This window comes from Phoca vitulina, unplaced genomic scaffold (genome assembly GCF_004348235.1).
Source record: "Phoca vitulina isolate PV1807 unplaced genomic scaffold, GSC_HSeal_1.0 scaffold14, whole genome shotgun sequence".
NCBI classification, from domain to species: domain Eukaryota; kingdom Metazoa; phylum Chordata; class Mammalia; order Carnivora; family Phocidae; genus Phoca; species Phoca vitulina.
The window spans coordinates 9,132,865-9,153,463 of record NW_022589717.1 but is presented as its reverse complement, the minus strand read 5'-3'; the positions used below and the strand labels follow the sequence as shown (position 1 = coordinate 9,153,463).

General features: G+C 38.0%; 1 long non-coding RNA gene across 1 annotated transcript in view; it reads left to right on the top strand.

The window, feature by feature from the left end:
* LOC116637455 overlaps positions 1–20,599 on the top strand; it is a 256,562-nt gene that overhangs the window by 130,136 nt on the left and 105,827 nt on the right. The gene's annotated exons all lie outside the window — the stretch shown is intronic.

The window sequence follows — 20,599 nt, the reverse complement described above, 5'->3', positions numbered from 1 at the left end:
AAGGAAAGGAAAGGAAAGGAAAGGAAAGGAAAGGAAAGGAAAGGAAAGGGAGGAGGGGGGGAGGAAGGAAGGAAGGAAGGAGAGGAGGGAGGGAGGAAGGAAGGAAGGAGGGAAGGAAGGAAGGAAAAGAGGGAGGGAGGAAGGGAGGGAGGAAGGAAGGAAAGAAGATAGGTCCCAACTTAGACACATCATAGCATCATAGGAAAACCACAGATGGGAAAGAAGACAATATATAACTAGATAATATCCCATGCCCTGGCAAACAGGAGAGGTAGTCTCATAGTAGCCAGAGCATAGAGGTATTTCTGCTCTGTTCCTGGGTCTTAATTTGTAAAAGGACAGAGTGATAACACATAGAGGTCAATGCCATTGAAAGAGAAAGTCAGTGTTACTCACGGTTCCCCTGGAAACAAAAGGCACGGTTAGCCTCATAGGGCCCCAGGAGGAAGACCAGGTTTTGTTCAGGAAGCAAAAGTAGGAGCAGCAGGAGAGCTTTAACTGGGGTTTCCTCAGGAAAGACACAGGCAGTAGGGTGAATAGTGGAGGACTGGCTAGTGTGAATAATTTCAGTGGGCTTTGGGCTATAGAAGTGGCCCTTAGTTGTCTGGTACATGGGTCTGGGATGACTAAAGTGAGGAATATTACTTCCTGGGGTGATGGCCAGATGGAGGATGTATGCTCTGGATTAGCTAGTTTGCATGTCAGACATGCTCCTGGCTGGGCCCTTTGCCATCTCTAAGAATTGGCTAGTCCTGGGAGGGGCAGTCTCTCCCCAGCCAGAAAGTTTTTTTTAAGCTGTCAAAAATTCATAATATACAGAAAATAAAAACATGATGAATACAGTTTATTTGCTGAATGTGTGAATAAATTACCAAAGGAAGGACCATTTCTACCCAGTCCACATCTCTTCTTGGGCTAACACCTGTGCAAGTTGCAAACCCTGGAGCTTTTGGCTGATACCCAAAATCCATCCAGACTGAGGAGGAAGGGGATACAAATGTGGGGCTTCCCCTTGCCCTCAACCTATGGCTTCTGTTTGTGCCAGGTATGGGTGTTATGGCTCTCTTCCACTTGCTGGCCTGGCCTTCTGCTCCTTCTCATGCGTGTCAGGGGAGGGAAAACAGGGGGGTGGGAGGATGGATCAGCCAGAAGTGTTGAGGGTCAGGTTCCCTCCACCCAACTTTCCACTGGCCCAAGTCCACTGTGAAGGTACCTATTAAAATGCACAAAGGATTTTTGCATGTGTATGTCAAACACAGCTCTATTGTCAGTGCTAATGCAGTAGCTGATTATGTTTTTAATATCTATATTTATTCATATTATCTTGAAATCAGACACAAGATTTCTGGGACAGGGAAAGATTTATTACTCAGAGCAAGAACTATATCATTTTCCCTTGCCCTAAATTTCCCAACTCTGGGTGATGTGATGAGAACCAGACGGACAATGTTGCACATACGTTAGTCATACCACAGGAAAGGAACCGTGAAACTGAATCTGAGAGAGTATAAGGATATAGCTCCTCACTTCACCTCTACTTCTGAGCGGGGACAGAAATCTTTGCTTATTATAAACAAATTTTCCTTTGGAAGAGAAGGGGAAAAAAGCCCTGCTATATTGCCCTTTGGAATGTAAATATATGCTTTTAGAGGTAAGATAAAAGGAGCTTCTCGGAGTTTATAATCCCTAGAACAACTTGTTTATGGATCTGGGTCTCATTCCTGATTGAAATGTAAAGAAATACCTCTGGATAAGTACCTTTTCCAGATAGTCTCTCACTATCTATTCAGAACATCCAAAGCTTGTGCTTTGACCCAGGTCCCAGTAAAATGTTCCGAAAGCCCCATCTAAAATATTCACTTCCTGACAATAGTGTCCCATTGGGAAATATCCTGATCTTTTCAAAGATAATTTGGCAAAGGAGGAGTCAATCACCAATATCCTCATAATTGTTGTGCCAGGAAATCTTGTTTCCCATTTTCACAGAAGAGATGGTCATAACTTAGTTTCTGACCTAGTTTGGAACCATGGCCCTCAAACTTGTTGCAATGGAATGCTATGTAACATTTCACACGTAGTGTCATCTGATGTTTACGGAGCATCACTCAGTGTCAGGCACTGTTCTACGTGCTGAAGAAGCAGCTGTAACCAAACATAAAACAAACAAACAAAAACGAACCAAAACCAAACAAAACAAAAACTTACTTTATGGAGCTTGCAATATGATATGATGTAACATATGTCAGTAATTCATTTCTAATCATAAAGCATAAGTTTCCTAAATTTTTGTGTTTTTGGACTATTTTAATATAGAAGTATGACTATCCCTAAAAGGGCCCTACTCTCACTTCATATTCTAACATTTTTGGAATGATAGATAGAGGGTGGCATTAAGCCTACTTTGCCTGAAAACATGTATAACCTGAGTGATTTGTGTAAAGGCTAGAAACATTTTGACGTTGGTCTTGTCACCGCAAATCTGGGATCTGGGCACTTCTTTTTTCTTTTTCAGTGACTTTTCACTTTCTTTTTTTTTTTTTTTTCAGATTTTTTAAAATTATTATTATGTTATGTTAATCACCATACATTACATCATTAGTTTTTGATGTAGTGTTCCATGATTCATTGTTTGCGTATAACACCCAGTGTGGACTAGGTGATTTAATAGTTTTTGTTTAAAGGTAATGGTTAATTTATTTAATATCTTCATATTTTTTTCTCTTTTATAACATCCTTTTGATTCCTAAATTTCTATTTAAGTTTCAAGATTTATGATTTAAAAATTTATGATTTGGGAACATATTTCTGATTTTTTTTCTATCTATAATAAATAATAAAAGTAGAGGTTTAGGGGATTATTCCAACAGCTCTGATGTAGGTATGTTTTTACTTACAGGAATGATTATTAAAATATACATCTATATTATGGTTTCAGTATTGTTTAAATGTATTGAAATTTCTTGAAATAAGCAAAACTTCTTTGTTCCATTAAATGGGAACTTAACATGACAGAATAACTGTTTTAATTTTTTTCAACAAATGTAATTACCAAGATTTCCTCAAAGCCCTTGGATATAAAACATGCTTTTCTTAAACAAGTTGATCAATAATTTATTTTTTATCATATCTAAAATCAGGTTTTATGGAAACAATAGAATATTTTCAACTAAAACCAGTTACTTGTTTGATAGCCCAAATGAATCTAAAAAAAAAAAAAAAATGCAATGGTTTCTCAATAAGGGTTATCTATTTTCAGCCACCTAAATATAGACAGATAAATGTTGAGGCTTTAAAGAAATAAAATATATTTTGTTAACTCTCTCACTGTCAAAAATACATATAACATTCAAAGTACAAAAAGTGCAGGAGGTAAGATATTGTTATGTAAACTACATTCAGTATACCTATTGTTTTTAAATTATTTGAAATCATATTATTGAGTGATGTATTTTTATTGTTTACAAAATCTTAATAGCAAGAGGAAAAGTCATAATCTAAAGAAATAACCAATCAACAGTGGTCTATGTGTGGGCAACTACTTCTAGTAGAGCTAAAGGAACTTGCTGTACAGTTAAGGTCTCTAATAGTAATTGATGACCTGGAGATAATTGCTGGGAAGTTTTCCTGTCAGGTTTATTTTCTGTGATCAAATTCATTTAAAAGAGCACATTTATGTGGAATGCTTTCTTTGTTTTGATACAACCTGACTGGTTATGAATTTGTTTCCCAAGCTTGTCAAAAGTAAATTTAGTGGGCTATCTTTCTTGGTGGAAAAAGAATTAAAACAGAATTAACAACAGAATGAAATCTGTCCTCTGATTCAATGCAAAGTTATGTGCGATTTACTTTGTAGTTCTGAATTCAGTTGATAACTAGTAGAAAAAAATTATATACTATCCCATATTTGTGAAGAATTATAAAGAACACTTTAACGTCGGATTCAGCATAAAACTTCTTGATGAAAAATAAGAAAATGCAATATTTTAGAAGTGGGGGGAAGTTGGAGGGGGAATGGTAAAAAATATCTTTAAAGCATCACCAAAGTTTGTCTTGTTCACAAACCCAAAGAGCCCAAGCACATACTACCAGAGGAGTGTCAGTTGGTCCAGCAAAGAGACACAAACCCAGGAAATTAGTTTTTCTCTATTTTGTGAGGTCTGGAACCAGTGATTGTACTCAATAAAATGGGAAAGGCCATAATACCCCAGTTTAATCATCTTCCATTGAGTAAGGTGAGTCACAGATTTATACCTCTACACCAAATATGATACAGATAATGGCTTACATTTCCATTCGCCTGTATCTGTTTCAGCCTACTTCTAAAAAATAATTTAAATCATCTTGATGAGAACAAGAGTAGAACTATCCTAAATATCTCATAGGAGGTTAAAATATACTGAATGGAGCACAGGGTGTTATACGCAAACAATGAATCATGGAACACTACATCAAAAACTAATGATGTAATGTATGGTGATTAACATAACATTATATATATATATATATATATATATATATATATATATATATATCTCAGGGCATATATTCTGAGACTCATGACTTTATATATTTAGGCAGAAAGGAAAATTATATACTGTAGAAGTTTTTACTCATACAAAGAAAAGCTAAAATAATTGTTTTCTTTTTCTATGCCACATCCTATTCTACCTTTATAATGTCCCTATCTGATGTGATGAGAATCATAGGAATGGAGTATAAATTAAAAGTCTTCATTTTCAGGGGCTCCGGGGTGCCTCAGTTGGTTAAGTGTCCATCTTCAACTTCTGCTTGGGTCATGATCCAGGGTCCTGGGATCAGCCTCATGTTGGGCTCCCAGCTCAGCGGGGAGCCTGCTTCTCTCTGTCCCTCTCCCCACTCATGCTCCCTCTCTCTCTCTCTCTCGCAAATAAATAAATAATTTTTTTTAAAAAGTCCTTATTTTTAAATTTAAAGTCACAGAAGAAATAGACTAGGTTAATTTATTTTTATTTTTATCTGCCATATAACACATCTATTATGCACACACATACACTCATACATACTTAGTGAGGAATTAGCCATTGATCTAGCTATGTATCTAATGTTTCCAAGTCTTCATCAAATGATTTTAGTGACATATACACCTCCAGTTCGATAGCATTTTTTTAAAAATGAGTCTTAAAATACTAATCCAAGCTCATCTAAGAAATTGCTACAGATTACATAATTTATACATAACGTTGTGTTTCAACTGTACTTAAAAAAAATTGCTTGAAAATTACATAACTGTGCTTCTAATTCATGCCCTGCCCTGTGGTTAGTAGATAATAAAACTCCTGTGTCCATTTGTATCACATCAAGGGGATGAATCTTCTAAAGCAATGGCCCTGACTCAATAATACCTGCCTTAGTGAGGCAGAGTGCTAGGCAACTGCAGAGCTATGAAGGTACATCCATCTATAGCTCTGCATAAAGAAGTCACATGCCTTCCTGTTGAGGAAGAGGCAGCATGTTTGGAGAGCCAGTGTGAAAGTTACAGTGCAACATTCCAGGGTCACTGACTTTCTCTCACTGCTGGTCACTGTTCTATCATAGTAGAAGCCTTGTTCCCTTGCATTTCTTTTTCCTTTTTTTTAATTTAAATTTAATATTTTTTGTTTCAAGTTTTTATTTAAATTCTAATTGGTTAACATATAGTGTAATACTGGTTTCAGGAGTAGAATTTAGTGACTCATCACTTACATATAACACAAGTGCTCATCACAACAAGTGCCCTCCTAATCCCCATCACCCAGTTAGCCCCTCCCCATTCACCTCGCCTCCAGCAACCCTGAGTTTCTCTATAATTAAGAGTCTCTTATGATTTGCCTCCCTCTCTTTTTTTTCCCCGTCCTGTGTTCATCTGTTTTGTTTCTTAAATTCCACATAGGAGTGAAATCATATGGTATTTGTCTTTCTCTGACTGACTTATTTTGCTTAGCATAATACACTCTAGTTCCATCCACATCGTTGCAAATGACAAGATTTTATTCTTTTTGATGGTTGAGTAGTAGTCCATCATATATATATTTACCAGCTTTTCTTTATCCATTCATCAGTTGATGGACATTTGGGCTTTCTCCATAGTTTCGCTATTGTTGATAATGCTGCTATAAACACTGGGGTGCATGTGCCTCTTTGAATCAGTACTTTTGTATCCTTTCAGTAAATACCTAGTAGTGCAATTCCTGGATGGTAGGATAGTCCTGTTTCTAACTTTTTGAGGAATTTCCATACTGTTTTTCAGAATGGCTACACCAGTTTACATTCCCACCAACAGTGTAAGTGGGTTCCCCTTTTTCCACATCCTCACCAACACGTTGTTTCTTGTGTTGTTGACTTTAGCCATGCTCTCTTGCATTTCAAATCTTTTTTTTTTTAATTTTATTATGTTATGTTAATCACCATACATTACATCATTAGTAGCTGAAGAATTGGAAAGAAAGTGGCATTTTCCCCTTCTCTTCTTGAGGAAATGATCTTAGGGCAAGGAAGTAGCAAGCAGACTCATAACAATAACAGTAACAGCTAAAATTTGACTAAGTCTAATATCATACCCAAACTCAGCATCAAGCAGTTTATAGGCATATGTAAATTATTCCTTAGGCTAACCTTATGGAATAGACATTACTTTATTTCATTGATTGATAGTATGATTTTGACATTCGAAAATCTCAGTTTGGGATGCTTCTTAAATTGTAAGGAATATCATAACTGCTGATTTTTTTACTTTTATTTCTAGTAGTAAAATAAATCTGTAATCTTAGATCTAATGAAAGATAGTATTTTTCCACATTTAAGACCGAAGAACCTGAGCTACAGAGGCTTACCCACTATCACATAGATAGGATCAAATTCAGGACTGAATGGCTATAAATCTCTCCTTTTAAGTGATACAATGTACTACTTACCATATCCCCAATTCTTTTGGATGTAAGCCCACAGCACAGAATCTCATCACATTAAACAAGTTATGAGTCAAAATAAGAGAGGTTAAAATCATGAGAGGAATTCAACCTGAGGGGGATTATCAGATGCTAGTTTTGAACATGGAGAGAAATGTAGGCAGCTGCTAGGAACTGAGAGCAGCTTCCACCAAAAACTAGCAAGGAGATGAGAACTTCAGCTTTAAAGCCTCAAGGAATTAATAATAAAATAATCAAGGTTGTTGAATGCTAACAACCTGAATAAGTTGTTAGCAGATTCTTCCCCAGAGCTACTAGATAAAATTGCAGACTGGGCAAGGACACATTGAGTGCAAGGCTGAGTACGAGATTCTGTTCAGAGAACCCAGCTGATTCGCACCTAGATTTCTGAGCTACAAGGACAATAAGCTAATAAATAGGGGCACCTGGGTGGCTCAGTCGTTAGGCATCTGCCTTCGGCTCAGGTCATGATCCCAGGGATCAAGCCCCGCATTGGGCTCCCTGCTCAGCGGGAAGGCTGCTTCTTCCTTTCCCACTCCCCCTGCTTGTGTTCCCTCTCTCACTGTGTCAAATAAATAAATAAAAAATCTTTTAAAAAATGTGCTAATAAATAGGTATTGCTAATTAAGCCACTAGGTGTGGTAATTTATTTCATAGCAATAGAAAAATAATATGGATTTTGGTGAGTGTGTGGGAGAAAGAGAGGTGGGGAAAGAGGAAAATACACAAGAGAATGACAGAAGTTTGTTAAATGTCACAAGCAATCCATGGCAGGACATCTTTTGCTTATGATTGTCACATTCTAAATAATGCTGAAACATGGGGCGCCTGGGTGGCTCAGTAGTTAAGCGTCTGCCTTCGGCTCAGGTCATGATCCCAGGGTCCTGGGATCGAGCCCCGCATTGGGCTCCCTGCTCCGCAGGAAGCCTGGTTCTCCCTCTCCCACTCCCCCTGCTTGTGTTCCCTCTCTCGCTGTGTCTTTCTCTGTCAAATAAATAAAAAATCTTTAAAAATAAAATAAAATAAAATAAAATCATCTTTAAAAAAAAAAAAAAAAAAAAAAAAATAATGCTGAAACACGTGATCACACATTTCCTCAGATCATCACATTTTCTTCTTTCTTCTGAGAGAAATGCTAAAAAGAGGACTTCAATGTATGAAAACAAAAAATTATCATTTCTTGTCACTTTCTCAACAGTAAGATTAAAAGCTTTGCCAACGTGGCCTTATGCTTCATTCATTCTTTGAACTGTCTAGGGCTTTTCTGTGGATAATGGACTCACTGGGATAGTGAGTAGGTTGTATAGGCTTTAAGTCAATAAGAGCATCCATATGCTGAACGCATCAGATTTATCAATTACCATGCCATATGCTTTATATACACCCAATAATTCCCCTAAAACAACTCCGTAGCATCATATTATTTTTTTATTTTGTAAATATGGTCAAAAGGTATGAACAATTTTCTGTTTGATTTTTAAAGCTATGCTCCTTCTCCATGCTACTTTAAACATCTCTCAATCATGGACTGTCTCATTGTAGTACTGATGATGTATCTCTCAAAAAAGTAAGCATATGACTTATATTGGAAATATCAGCACAATCAAGTGATATGATTGAATATATTTGCCTTGATAATGTGAATATTAGATGTGGGAAAAATTAACAAGTGTTTTTAAGGTGCTCAAACTAAGTTATGAATTTCTTCCTTTTTAAATTGTGAATTTCTTGAAGGTATTCTGTAAAGATGTTTGTAAAATAGCACATGAAACATCTTTTAAAGGTCCAGTACAAATTAGATTTCATTAGTGAAAAGGATTCAGAATCTATTGTCCAAACAATTTAAAATCCATTGACTGGAACCACTGAAGCTTACTAGGACATATTCTCTATTGGCAGTGTAACAGTTTGGATTGAATTAATATTATTTTGCAAATTATTTGTTGCAAATTAGCAACACATTTCCCTTTAGAACCCATTTTAAAAATAATAGTGAAGTAACTCACCCAACAGAAAAGGTTATAGTGAATTAAAAAAATATTAATTGGTATTTAAAAACTTACAGTTCTGTAGTACTTAATACTTTACACAATTTTTCGAAGAGATTATACAACTGTTATGTAAATGGTTGATTACAACACTAGATCAAATTTACTTAAAAAATAAACAAGTGTCTTATAAATTCCCACTTGGAATACAGGAGATGAATTTCCATTCTATAAGATATTATTGGGGAATGAGAATCCATTGTCATCATACTGTGCACTCCTAGCCCACCACCGAACTCACCACCACTACCCATCTAGGTCTTGGTTCTCTTTTTCTTTCAACAGCTACCAGCTGAAAGCTCTTTTGTGATGACTACCTTTGAGACACCAGAATAACTTTACTTACACACTGAAGAACCAGAATTATCTGGTAGTTTTTGCCCTCCTTGGCAGGCAGTAAATTTTGGAGTAGTGAAGTCCAGCATCCTTCCCTCAGTGTGGGTAATCTCTGAGTTATACTTGCACTCCAGAGTCTGAGAACATTTCTTAATATATCATTTGCACATGAATATTTGTTTTTGAATGAGCTTCTGGGAAATTTTACTTGTGTAAATACCAGTGTGGTCCTAGAAAGAAGATCCTAAAGAGGAGTTCTAAAGGGGGGGGGGGTGGTCACTCACAGGCTAGATGGCAACAGGGACAATACTGTTAAGATTTTCACTTGTTGGATGGGATAGAAGTAGAAATGGATGTTCTGTCTCATATCTGTAGCATATGCAGGGGGGTAAATAGTAATTATAAGAATAGTAATTAGAAATAGTAATTATGACAAATTGATATTTGCTCAATTCAATTGGTGCATTGAAAAAAGAAAATGGTAACCTCGGGCTATTCAAGTAGCAATTTACAGCATGGTATGAAAGAACACCTTCATAGAAAGAGATCCTGATCTCATACAGCCCAAGAACAGATTGTTCTATTTACCAAGCAAAGGACTAATGATAAGAAAGAAGATCCTCAGAAAGGACTGCCTTTGTGTCTTAAATCTTCTGACATTTGGGATGGGGACATTTAGAGGGATGTGCTTCAGAGTCTTGGATCCCTAAATTTCTCTCAACATTCTGGGCCTGTAGAATTGGCATGCTTCTCCCTTGCTCAGAGATAACAGTGCCCTGCTCAACTAAGTCTTGGCCTCACCCAGTCAGAGGGTTCTTGCTCCTAGAAGAGCGAAGAGGGATCAATCACTAAAGGAGCTTGAGAACAAAGCTATTATGTACCAGTATGAACTATGGAATCATACCTGGGATAGATCTTCTGGGACCTAGTCCTGTAGGAGCAGACTGTGAAGCTAAATAATGGAGGGTTTTTTAATATAGGAACAGTTTCTCATGATTGAGGATTTAACACTCAGGAAAAGGCACCTGGAACAGGTCTGAATATGCTCCTGGAATGTCTGTGAATCTCAGAAAAAATTATGGTTTCTATTAAATAAAGTGGAGATGTCAGATTTTTCTTGGCAGAATGTTGAGAAGATTCCCAAGGCACCCAGAAGTGAGCTTGATAGAATGAATCTGTTATACAAGACCCCAAATCACCACTACCCCCCCCTCTGATGATCATGGTACTTGAGAGACCCAGAGGACACTATTTTCAACAATGATAAAGAGTGCATCATGGAGAGGAGGAGCAATATGGCAGAGGAGTAGGAGACCTAAATTTCGTCTGGTCCCAGGAATTCAGCTAGATAGGGATCAAACCATTCTGAACACCTATGAACTCAACAGGAGATTGAAGAAAAGAATAGCAGCAACTCTCTGAACAGAAAAGCGACCACTTTCTGAAAGGTAGGACGTGTGGAGAAGTGAATCCGAGGCACTATTCAGGAGGATAGATGGCAAGGGAGGGGGCCTCCATTGGCCGCGACTGGCAAGTAATAGAGCAACAGAGCACAAAATCGGAACTTTTAGAAGTCAGCTCTGCTGAGGGATGTCGCTCCAGTGGATAAGCGGGGCATGGAACACTCGCTGGGACAGTGTGGTCACAGGACCCCTGGGATCACAGAAAGACTGGGGGTGCCTGAGTGTGGCAGAGCTCCTAAGTATTGGAGCGGGGAAGCCAGCTGCAGAGACAGAGCCGAGGAGTGGGCTCTCAGCTTGGGGTTGCCATAAACCGTGATCCGGGGCACATTCAGGCCCCTGCTCTTCCAGCAGGGACCCAGCAAGCAGCAGATCTGGGGAGACTTCCCTTCCTTGCCCGGGAGGAGCAGTGTGGGAGTGCAACACAGGGATCTGCTGGGTTTGGAGACTCCACACGGGGTTGTGTGCCAGAGATAGAAATGCTCAGTCACAGGCCAGGTGAGCATGGAGTGCGGCCAGAGACCGGGAAGATGGGAGTGATTGACTGCTTTTCTCTGGGGGCTCACTGAGGAGTGGGGCCCCAAGTTCTCGGCTCCTCTGGGGTAGAGATTGGGAGGCCACCATTTTCATTCTCATCCTCCAAAACTGTATGGAAAGCTTGCAGGGAACAAAAGCTCCCGAGAGGAAACCTGAGCAGATTACTTAGCCCGGACCCGGCAAGGGCAGGGCAATTCTGCCTCTGGCAAAGACATTTGGGAACAATGGAAACAGGCCCCTCCCCCAGAAGATCAGCAAGAACAGCCAGCCAAGACCAAGTTTACTGATCAATGAGAACGACAGAATGCCGGCACTAGGGGAATACAGCACATAGAATTCATGGCTTTTTTACCATGATTCTTTAGTCTTTCAAAGTTAATTTTTTTCTTTTAAATTTCTTTTTCTTTCTTTCTTTTTTTTTTTTTTTTGAATTTTTCCTTTTCCCTTTTTCAACCAACATCTTATCAATCCCTTTTTTTAAAAATCTTTTTATTTTTCATTTTTAGAGTCATATTCTATCCCTTCATAGGAGTTAACCTTATTTTTGGTATATATATAAGTTGTTCTCTCTTTAAAGTTTTGGGATACAGTTTCTTCTAACACACCAAAAATATACCCTAAATCTCTAGCGTATGGCTTTGTTCTAGTCTCCTGCCTGATCACATTCTCTCCCTTTTATTTTTTAAATCCTCTTCTTTTTTTTTCAACCAACTTCTTATCTTATCAATTCCTTTTATTAAATCTTTTATAATTTTCATCTTTATAATCATATTCCTTCCCTTCATCATATTAACCCTTATTTTTGTACATATATGTTTTTCTTTCTTTAAAATTTTGGGATGCACTTTCTTCTCACAGACCAAAATATGCCCAAAATCTAGTGTGTGGCAAAGATCTATGCACCAGCCTCATCAAATCTGATCATATTCTGTTTTTTTGGTTTGTTTGTTTTTATCTTTTCCTTTTTCCTTCTTTTTTTTTTTCTTTTATCTTTCTTTCCCTTTCTTTTTCCCCATTTTCAGGTATTTTCTTTGTTTAGTGTATATTTTTCTGGGGACGTTGTTACCCTGTTAGCATTTTGTTCTCTTATTCATTTATTCTCCTCTGGACAAAATGACAAGACAGAAAAAATCACCTCAAAAAAAAGAACAAGAGGCAGTACCGACTGCCAGGGACCTAATCAATATGAACATTAGTAAGATGTCAGAACTAGAGTTCAGAATGATGATTTTAAAGATACTAGCTGGGCTTGAAAAAAGCATGGAAGATATTAGAGAAACAATTCTGGAGAAATAAAAGAACTATAATCTAACCAAGTCGAAATCCAAAAGGCAATTAATGAGGTGTAATAAAAAATGGAGGCTCTAACTGCTAGGACAAATGAGGCAGAAGAAAGAATCAGTGAGATAGAAGACCAAATGATGGAAAATAAAGAAGCTGAGAAAAAGAGAGATAAACAACTACTGGATCACAAGGGCAGAATTCGAGAGATAAGTGATACCATAAGATGAAACAATATTAGAATAATTGGGATCCCAGAAGAAGAAAGAGAGAGAGGGGCAGAAGTTATATTGGAGCAAATTAGAGCAGAGAACATCCCTAATTTGGGGAAGGAAACAGGCATCAAAATCCAGGAGGCACAGAGAACACCCCTCAAAATCAATAAAAATAGGTCAACACCCTGACATCTAATAGTAAAACTTACAAGTCTCAGAGACAAAGAGAAAATCCTGAAAGCAGCTCGGGAGAAGGGAACGGTAACCTACAATGGTAGAAACATTAGATCAGCAACAGACCTATTCACAGAGACCTGGCAGGCCAGAAAGGACTGGCATTATATATTCAGAGCACTAAATGAGAAAAATATGCAGCCAAGATACTATACCCAGCTAGGCTGTCATTGAAAATAGGAGGAAAGATAAAAAGCTTCTAGGACAAACAAAGACTAAAGGAATTTGCAAACACAAAACCAGCCCTACAAGAAATATTGAAAGGGGTCACAGACCAGAAAGGAATGCAGACAATATACAGTAACAGTCACCTTACAGGCAATACAATGGCACTAAATTCATATCTTTCAATAGTTACCCTGAATATAAATGGGCTAAATGCCCCAATCAAAAGACACAGGCCATCAGATTGGATAAAAAAAAAACAAGACCCATCAATATGCTATCTGCAAGAGACTCATTTTAGACCCAAAGACACCCCCAGATTGAAAGTGAGGGGGTGGAAAACCATTTACCATGTTAATGGACAACAAAAGAAAGCTGGGGTGGCAAACCTTATATCAGACAAATTAGATTTTAAACCAAAGATTAAAATAAGAGATGAGGAAGGACACTATATCCTACTTTAAGAGTCTCTCCAACAAGAAGTTCTAACAATTGTAAATATCTATGCCCCTAACACGGGAGCAGCCAATTATATAAGCCAATTAATAACAAAAGCAAAGAAACACATCGACAAGAATAAAATAATAGTAGGGGACTTTAACACCCCCTCACTGAAATGGACAGATCATCTAAGCAAAAGATCAACAAGGAAATAAAGTCTTTAAATGACACAGTGGACCAGATGGACTTCACAGATATATTCAGAACATTCCATCCCAAAGCAACAGAATACACATTCTTCTCTAGTGCCCGTGGAACATTCTCCAGAAATATCACATCCCAGTTCACAAATCAGGTCTCAACCAGTAACAAAAGATTGGGATTATCCCCTGAATATTTTTGGACCATAATGCTTTGAAACTAGAACTCAATCACAAGAGGAAAGTCAGAAAGAACTCAAATACTTGGAGGCTAAAGAGCATAATACTAAAGAATGAATGGGTCAACCAGGAAATTAAAGAAGAATTAAAAAAATTCATGGAAACAAATAAAAATGAAAACACAACTGTTCAAAATCTTTGGGATGCAGCAAAGGCAGTCCTAAGAGGACAGTATATAGCAATACAAGCCTTTCTCAAGAAACAAGAAAGGTCTCAAATACAGCTAACCCTACACCTAAAGGAGCTGGAGAAAGAACAGCAAATAAAGCCTAAACCCAGCAGGAGAAGAGAAATAATAAAGATCAGAGCAGAAATCAATAAAATAGAAACCAAAAGAACAGTAGAACAGATCAACGAAACTAGGAGCTGGTTCTTTGAAAGAATTAAACAGATTGACAAACCCCTGACCAGACTTATCAAAAAGAAAAGAGAAATGACCCAAATCAACAAAATCATGAATGAAAGAGGAGAGATCACAACCAACACCAAAGAAATACAAACAATTATAAGAACATATTATGAGCAACTCTATGCCAGCAAATTAGATAATCTGGAAGAAATGGATGCATTCCTAGAGATGTATCAACTACCAAAACTGAAACAGGAAGAAATAGAAAACCTGAACAGACCTATAACCACTAAGGAAATTGAAGCAGTCATCCAAAATCTCCCAAGAAACAAGAGCTCAGGGCCAGATGGCTTCCCAGGGAATTCTACCAAACATTTAAAGAAGAATTAATACCTATTCTTCTGAAACTGTTCCAAAAAATAGAAATGGAAGGAAAACTTCCAAACTCATTTTATGAGGCCAGCATTACCTTGATCCCCAAACCAGACAAAGACCCCATCAGAAAGAAGAATTACAGGCCAATATCCTCGATGAAGATGGATGCAAAAATTCTCACCAAAATACTGGCCGATAGGATCCAACAGTACATTAAAAGGATTATTCACCACGGCCAAGTGGGATTTATCCCTAGACTGCAAGGTTGGTTCAACATCCACAAATCAATCAATGTGATACAATACATTAATAAAAAAAAGAACAAGAACCATATGATCCTCTCAATAGATGCAGAAAAAGCATTTGACAAAGTACAGCACCCTTTCTTGATCAAAACTCTTCAGAGTATAAGCATAGAGGGTACATACCTCAATATCATAAAAGCCATCTATGAAAAACCCACAGCGAATATCATTCTCAATGGGGAAAAACTGAGAGCTTTCCCCCTCAGGTCAGGAACACAGCAGGGATGTCCACTATCACCACTGCTATTCAACATACTATTAGAAGTCCTAGCCACAGCAATCAGACAACAAAAAGAAATAAAAGGCCTCCGAATCAGCAAAGAAGAAGTCAAACTCTCACTCTTTGCAGATGACATGATATTTTATGTGGAAATCCCAAAAGACTCCACCCCAAAACTGCTAGAACTCATACAGTAAAGTGGCAGGATAGAAAATCAATGCACAGAAATCAGTGGCATTCCTATATACCACCACCAAGACAGAAGAAAGAGAAATTAAGGAGTTGATCCCATTTAAAATTGCACCCAAAACCATAAGATACCTAGGAATAAATCTAACCAAAGAGGCAAGGAATCTGTACTCAGAAAACTATAAAATACTCACGAAAGAAATTGAGGAAGACACAAAGAAATGGAAAAACATTCCATGCTCATGGATTGGAAGAAGAAATATTGTGAAGGTGTCAATGCTACCTAGAGCAATCTACACATTCAATGCAATCGCTATCAAAATACCATCCACTTTTTTCAAGAAACTGAACAAATAATCTTAAAATTTGTATGGAACCAGAAAAGACCCCGAATAGCCAGAGGAATGTTGAAAAAGAAAAGCAAAGCTGGCAGCATCACAATTCCAGACTTCAAGCTCTATTACAAAGCTGTCATCATCAAGACAGTGTGGTACTAGCACAAAAACAGACACATAGATCAATGGAACAGAATAGAGAGCCCAGAAATGGACCCTCAACTCTATGGTCAACTAATCTTTGACAAAGCAGGAAAGAATGTCCAATGGAAAAAAGACAGTCTCCTCAACAAATGGTGTTGGGAAAATTGGACAGGCACATGCAGAAGAATGAAACTGGACCATTTCCTTACACCACACACAAAAATAGACTGAAATGGTTGAAAGACCTAAATGTGAGACAGGGGTCCATCAAAATCCTAAAGGACAACACAGGCAGCAACCTCTTCGACCTCAGCCACGGCAACCTCTTCCTAGAAACATCGCCAAAGGCAAGGGAAGCAAGGGCAAAAATGAACTATTAGGACTTCAACAAGATAAAAAGCTTTTGCACAGCAAAAGAAACAGTCAACAAAACCAAAAGACAACCGACAGAATGGGAGAAGATATTTGCAAATGATATATCAGATAAAGGGCTAGTATCCAAAATCTATAAAGAACTTACCAGACTCAACACCCAAAGAACAAATGATCCAATCAAGAAATGGGCAGAAGACATGAACACACATTTTTCCAAAGAAGACATCCAAATGGCCAACAGACACATGAAAAAGTGCTCAACATCGCTCAGCATCAGGGAAATCCAAATCAAAACCTCAATGAGATACCACCTCACACCAGTTGGAATGGCTAAAATTAACAAGTCAGGAAACAACAGATGCTGGCGGGGATGCGGAGAAAGGGGAACCCTCCTACACTGTTGGTAGGAATGCAAGCTGCCACTTTGGTGCAGCCACTCTGGAAAACAGTATGGAGGTTCCTCAAAAAGTTGAAAATAGAGCCACCCTACGATCCAGCAATTGCACTACTAGGTATTTACCCCAAAGATACAAATGTAGGGATCCAAAGGGGTACGTGCACCCCAATGTTTATAGCAGCAATGTCCACAATAGCCAAACTATGGAAAGAACCAAGATGTCCATAGAGAGATGAATGGATAGAGAAGATGTGGTATTTATATACAATGGAATATTATGCAGCCATCAAAATGAATGAAATCTTGCCATTTGCAACAATGTCGATGGAACTGGAAGGTATTATGCTGAGCAAAATAAGTCAATCAGAGAAAGACATGTATCATATGACCTCACTGATATGAGGAATGATTAATCTCAGGAAACAAACTGAGGGTTGCTGGAGTGGTGGGGGTTGGGAGGGATGGGGTAGCTGGGTGATAGATATTGGGGAAGTTATGTTCTATGGTGAGCACTGTGAATTGTGTAAGACTGTTGAATCACAGACCTGTACCTCTGAAACAAATAATACATTATATGTTAAAAAAAGAAGAAGAAGAAGAAGAAAGAGGAGGAGGGGGGGGAGGAAGAGGAGAAGAAGAAGATAGCAGTAAGGGAAGAATGAGGGTGGGGGGAATTGGAGGGGGAGATGAACCATGAGAGACTATGGACTCTGAGAAATAAACTGAAGGTTCTAGAGGGGAGGGGGGTGGAGGGATGGGTTAGCCTGGTGATGGGTATTAAAGAGGGCACATACTGCATGGAGCACTGGGTGTTATACGCAAACAATGAATCATGGAACACTACATCAAAAACTAATGATGTAATGTATGGTGATTAACATAACATAATAAAAAAAAATTTAAATTTTTAAGAATGCATCATGGAGAAGCCCAGTAGTAGCTGTTATTTTTCAAGTCTGGTGCAGACAGTAAGAGATACTGTCTACCGCTGGGCTCCTTAGTGTCAAAAAAGATGCTGGATGCTGGAAATGCAGAAACCAGATGGCAGTATTTAAGTCGAAAGTAAGATAGATTTCATTACTACAATCTGTAACCAGTTCAAAATGGCCAGGGGAAAAACTTCCTACAAATACTTTTTTGCTCTCTGTGATCCCTGTCCCCTTTGTCCCTCTAATAGCCCTCTCTGCATCCCATGCATGCTCTCACCTGCAAGAGCCAGCACCAGAGGGCCCATTTTGCCAGTACTAGGAGATAGCTGCAAGAACCTGCAAATACTCCCCTGGGCCAGTGCTTAACCAGTACAAGAAATTGGAAGCCCAATCCCCTTGTGTCAAGACAGGAGAACTCTAATTTATACCTTACAGTTCAGGGTTTCCATTTAGCCTTTTGGCTCTTTGCTTGTGATTTTACCTGTAGGAGATTGTTGCAATAATGACCTCAATGATTTGTTACTCCCTGCATCTGCCCTTGGATAAACTCTACATACATTTACTTTGGCTTGATTATGTAACTTGCTTTGACCAATGGGACATTAGCAGATCTGATGCAGACAGAAGCGTGAAAAGTGCTTGTGCTTTGTGGCTTGCACTCTCTTGCTCTTCCTGAGGACCTTACAAACATTGCCATATGAATAAAGGTGGACTAGGCTGCTGGAGACACATGGCCAAAGTACCCCACCCAAAAGCCAGAACCAACAGTTAGACATGTGAGTAAAACCATTTTTGTCCAATCAGACCAGAGTTAACCTGTCAGCTGATGGAGCCCAACAAAACAACCACTTAGCGGAGCCCAGCCCAAATTTCTAACCCCCTGAATCATTACCCAATACACGATTTTCATTTTTTTCTTTTTAAAATTTTATTTAAATTCTAGTGATCTAATGTACAGTGCTATATTGGTTTCAGAAGTAGAATTCTGTGATTCATCATTTACATACAACACCCAGTGCTCATCATAACAACTGCCCTCCTTAATTCCCAACACCCATTTAGCCCATTCACCATCCACCTTCCTCCATCAACTGTTTTTTCTCTATCATTAAAAGTCTCTTATGGTTTGTTTCCCTCTCTCTTTTTAATTTTTTTCCCACTTCCCCTATATTCATCTGTTTTGTTTCTTAAATTCCACATATGAGTGAAATCATATGGTATTTGTCTTTCTCTGACTGGCTTATGTTCCTTAGCATAATGCACTCTAGCTCCATCCATATCATTGCAAATAGCAAGATGTCATTCTTTTTGATGGCTGAGTAATATTTCATTGTGTACACGTGTCTTCTTTATCCATTCATCCATCAATGGACATTTGGGCTCTCTCCATACTTTGGCTATGGTTGATAATGCTGCTATAAACATTGGGGTGCATGTACCCCTTCAAATTTGTATTTTTTAATCTTTTGGGAAAATACCTAATAGTGCAATTGCTGGATTCTAGGGCAGTGCTATTTTTAACTTTTTGAGGAAACTCCATATTGTTTTCCAGAGTGGCTGCACCAGTTTACATTCTCACCAATAGTGTAAGAGGGTTCCCATTTCTCTGCATCCTTGCCAACACCTGTTTTTTCTTGTGTTGTTAATTTTTGCCATTCTGACAAGTGTGAAGTGGTATCTCATCCTGGTTTGGCTTTGTATTTCCCTGATGATGAGTGATATTGAGCATCTTTTCATGTGTCTGTTAGGCATCTCGATGTCTTCTTTGGAAAAGTGCCTATTCATGTCTTCTGCTGCTCATTTCTTAACTGGGTTGTTTGTTTTTTGGGTGTTGAGTTTGAAAAGTTCTTTATAGATTTTGGATACTAACCCTTTATCAGATATGTCATTTGCAAATATCTTCTCCCATTCTGAAGGTTGCATTTTACTTTTGTTCATTGTTTCCTTCATGTGCAGAAGATTTTTATCTTGATGAAGTCCCAATAGTTCATTTTTGCTTTTGTTTCCCTTGCCTCTGGAGCCATATCTAGTAAGAAGTTGCTATGGCCAATGTCAAAGAGGTTGCTGCCTGTGTTCTCTTCTAGGATTTTGATGGTTTCCTGTCTCACGTTTAGGTCTTTCTTCCATTTTGAATTTCTTTTTTTGTATGGTGTAAGAAAGTGGTGCAATTTCATTCTTCTACCTGTTGCTGTCCAGTTTTCCCAACACCATTCGTTGAAGAGACTGTCTTTTTTCCATTGGATATTCTTTCCTGCTTTGTCGAAGATTAGTTGACCATATGGTTGTGGGTCATTTCTGGGTTTTCTATTCTGTTCCATTGATCTATGTGTTTGTTTTTGTGCCAGTACCATACTATCTTGATCACTACAACTTTGTGATATAACTTAAAGTCTGGAATTGTGATGCCTCCAGATTTGCTTGTCTTTTTCAAGATTGCTTTGGCTATTCAGGGTCTTTTGTGGCTCCATACAAATTTTGGGATTGTTTTTTCTAGCTCTGTGAAAAATGTTGGTGGTATTTTGGTAAGGATTGCCTTAAATGTGTAGATTGCCTCGGGTACTGTAGACATTTTAACAATATTTGTTTTTCTAATCCATGAGCATGGAATGTTTTTCCATTTCTTTGTGTCATCTTCAATTTCTTTCATAATTGTTTTATAGTTTCAGGATATAGACCTTTTACTTATTTGATTAGGTTTATTCCTAGGTATCTTATTGTTGCAGGTGCAATTGTAAATGGGATTGATTCCTTGATTTCTCATTCTGCTGCTTCATTATTGGTGACAGAAATACAACAGATTTCTGGGGTTTTTTTAATATGTTGATTTTATATCCTGCAACTTTGCTGAATTCATTTATTAGTTCTAACAATTTTTTGGTG